At 40.6% G+C, this 3,527-nt stretch overlaps 1 pseudogene; it reads right to left on the reverse strand.

Moving 5' to 3' along the window:
- Positions 1 to 305: 305 nt before the first annotated feature.
- On the reverse strand, positions 306 to 3,299 carry LOC136377223 (nicotinamide phosphoribosyltransferase pseudogene; annotated as a pseudogene).
- Positions 3,300 to 3,527: the final 228 nt, after the last annotated feature.

Genomic DNA, 3,527 nt, shown 5'->3' on the forward strand with positions numbered 1-3,527 from the left:
CATTTCCAGGTTGACGCTTTACCCACTGCGCCACCACAGGTCAGGCCAGCATTAATCTTTTAAATGATTAAATGCATTTCCTATTTGGAAATCACGTAAACTTTGGGAAAAAGAGAAAGAAAATTAAAGGGTGGTATGTTTGTAAAGCAACAAATAATTTGGCTGTAATGTATCATAAATTACAAACTGTATATAATTATACAATAAACATTATGTATTACATAATCACACAGATGTGTACATATGTACACACACACACACACACACACACACACACATGCATACACACATTCATAAAACAAAGCCTAATGATATGCAGCTTCCAGTTCAATATCCAGCAGTGCATTTTCCTTACACCATCAAGTGAATAGCTTTAGCTATCTTTATATTCTTGAAGACAGCTTGGAGGAGATAATGACCAAAATTTTCAAGGTATCCTTTTCTTTCCTCAAGTGCAACAAAATTTCCTCCTTGTGTCCTGTGTAAAGAAAATCAGCCCTTTCATTGGGATTATCAACTGGGTCCTTGAAGACATTAATCCCCAAACCATTAGTTACAACCCTTGAAGAAAAAAATTGAGAGATAGCTTTCTAACTTTTGGAGCAAAGATAGATCAGGACCAAAGGAAGCATATTTATTATTCCATTTTTGTTTCTTCATACCTTCTGTAATCTTTTGTAGGGTATTATATCTACACCATCCCCTTGATTGACTCTGAGATAAGATGATGGCAGCAACTTGTAGCCCTTTTTCTGGGCAAATAAGTTTGTAAAATATGTTTTTTATGTCTGCTCACTAATAGTTTGCATTGGGGGCTGGGCAGCACCAGGTATATGTCTGTGAAATTGCAAATTACCTTCCTGCTTGGGAAGGTCCATTGACTTGCTAATGTTTGCTGGAGGAGAGGTTTTCTTGCCAGAAAGTTTTTGAAAAAAGAAGCCATGTTTACAGAGTGAGAGCAGAGAGAATGCAGAGTGCTGAGGAAGAAGCCAGTTTGTGCAGAGAGAGAAGATGTGCAGATGGGGAACCAGAGTGAGGGCCTTTGCAAGCTCTGCTGAGACTGGTGGGGCCTTTGATTCTAGGAGGAACCGGAGAAGATTCTCCTGGTTGTGGAACTTTGGGAGCCCTGTGTGTTTGCTCATCAGCCAGTACGAGACTTTAATAAAGGAATGGTCCACCATTTTTTGACTCCACTATTTCTTTATCGTCTGCCCAAATCTAATGGGAACCTGCATGTTCATGGTTATGATGGCAGCAACTACTGGGCATACACCATTGAATTATCAGTAACAGGGAACTGGTTACTTAAAATATCCAAAATCTTTAATACCCCGTTAAGAGAATTTCAAGAATTGGGTCTGATTATTAGTGGTATTTCTGTATAGCTTGATACCTTTGAATGTCTTATATCTTTACCTCCATTTTCTCATGTACATTATAAATGTGATAGCTATCACTGACAATAGATACAGTCACTGATGAAAATCTGTTACTCTATACTCAAAGCATATTTTTCATGATCTTTCCTTCTTGTTGTTATGGTCCTGTGTTCTGCCACTAGACAGAATAGCCTGGAACAGAATTTTTTTTCATAGTATTTTTTAATTAAAGCAATTTCTGCTATTATATTTCATTCTTTCAAGTTAACCAATTGAGAAGACACTTCTATGCCAACAGTCTGTTAGAAAGAGACTCTTCTGTAGCCAAAATTATGTAACTTGTTGGGCAGATAAAGTTATTTCTTTCTCACCCTTATTGTTAAAGATGGCCACTGTTTTCACGTGGTGATGTTCTCACATGATACAGCTAGTTGCCCTTCTTGCTTGGGATGGGCATGGTTATGCTAATGTATGTTGGGGGAGGGCTTTCAAGCTAAAAAGTTTTAAAAGGTGGAGCTAAGAGGACATTTGGAGAGACAGTGGCCACATTCTTGTAGAGAGGAGAAGCCCGTATGGTAGCAGGGTAGAGAGGCCATGTGGAGGAGGCAGCCCAAAATGGCAGAATGGGGAAGGAGAGCCAGTTTGTGGAGGAGAAGGAGATGGGGAACAGAGGCGAGTAAGACTGGTGAGGTGGAAGCCTTTAATTCTAGGAAAACTCAAATGAGTTAGTAGCTTTGTGAGCGCTGAATGAGTGGGTTTTGGAGACCAGTGTGTTTGTTTTTAGTCGCTTGCTGAGTGCGAATCTAGAATAAAGGAAAATGGACCACCAGTTTTCGGCTCTGTTGATTCCTTACTGTCTGTCCGAATCAAACCTGATCCGGCAATGGTCAGGTGGCTGTGATGGTGGCCGCAAATACTGGCTTTACACTTGTATACCAGATCAGGCATTCCCAAACTACAGCCCGCAGGTCACATGTGGCCCCCTGAGGCCATTTATCCTGACCCCCCACTGCACTTCCAGAAGGGGCACCTCTTTCATTGGTGGTCAGTGAGAGGAACACTGTATGTGGTGGCCCTCCAACGGTCTGAGGGACAGTGAACTGGCCCCTGTGTAAAAAGTTTGGGGACCCCTGACTTGGAAGTTTCTCACAAGTATTTAGCCATTATTTACTCTCTCTAGAATTCTGCTCTCTAGAATTTGTGGCCAATGTGATTGGATTCCAGGATTGAACAAGGATAGTTTCAGTCCAATCGGTAAATCAGTAATGCTTGGAATCTCTGTTTTCTACTGTGAAGAGAACACTTCCTCTAGGAATGCCAGAGCCCTCGGGAACAGCTTTCACTTTTCTATTGGAAGACACTTATATTTCTCAGGACTGTAGTTCCATCTATTTATTAAAGACATCATCTTGGAAAGTTCACCCATCTTTTATTCTGAAATGTCATGTCTCTTCTGCTGTTCATCCTCTTGAGTGAATATTTTGAATTTAAGGTATTGTCATTTTCATCTCTATAAGTCTGATTTGGGTCGCTGTTATAGCTCCTGTGCCTCTTCTTAACATATTCCATTTTTCTTTTCCAGTGTGTTGACTGTATGGAGCATTTGGAGTGCTGGGGGGCACTGTTTTATTTCTTAGCCTGGGTGGTGGGTGCATGGTGTTGGTTTTACATAACTTGGTAAATTCTGCTGCGTGTGTAATGTATTTCAAAATGAGAAGTTTGATGATTCAAAAAAATCATATTAGCTCCACATTCAAAATACCTGAAATGCAACCACTTCCCTCCTACCACCTGAACCATTCCTGCCAGATTCAAGCCTCCATCATTCATTATCTTGTTAATAGCAAAAACTACCCACTGGGCTCCTTCTTCTGCCCTTACACCCTGCATGCAGTCTTTCAGCTTATATGCTAATGTCATTGCTTTAAAATACAAGTTCAGTCATGACATTTCTTTGCTTAAGTCCTGATGACTTCCTGTCTCACTCATTGTATCCAAGTGAAAGATTTATATAGCCTACAAAGCCTTACATGAGCTGGTATCTTCTTACCTCTCTGACCTCTTTCTTAAAACTTACTCCTTCTATGCTATCTACATCAATGCTCCTTGTGTTCTTCCAGCTTACTGGGCACTCACCTGCTTCAGCAG

This window comes from Saccopteryx leptura, chromosome 6 (genome assembly GCF_036850995.1).
Source record: "Saccopteryx leptura isolate mSacLep1 chromosome 6, mSacLep1_pri_phased_curated, whole genome shotgun sequence".
Lineage (NCBI taxonomy): Eukaryota > Metazoa > Chordata > Mammalia > Chiroptera > Emballonuridae > Saccopteryx > Saccopteryx leptura.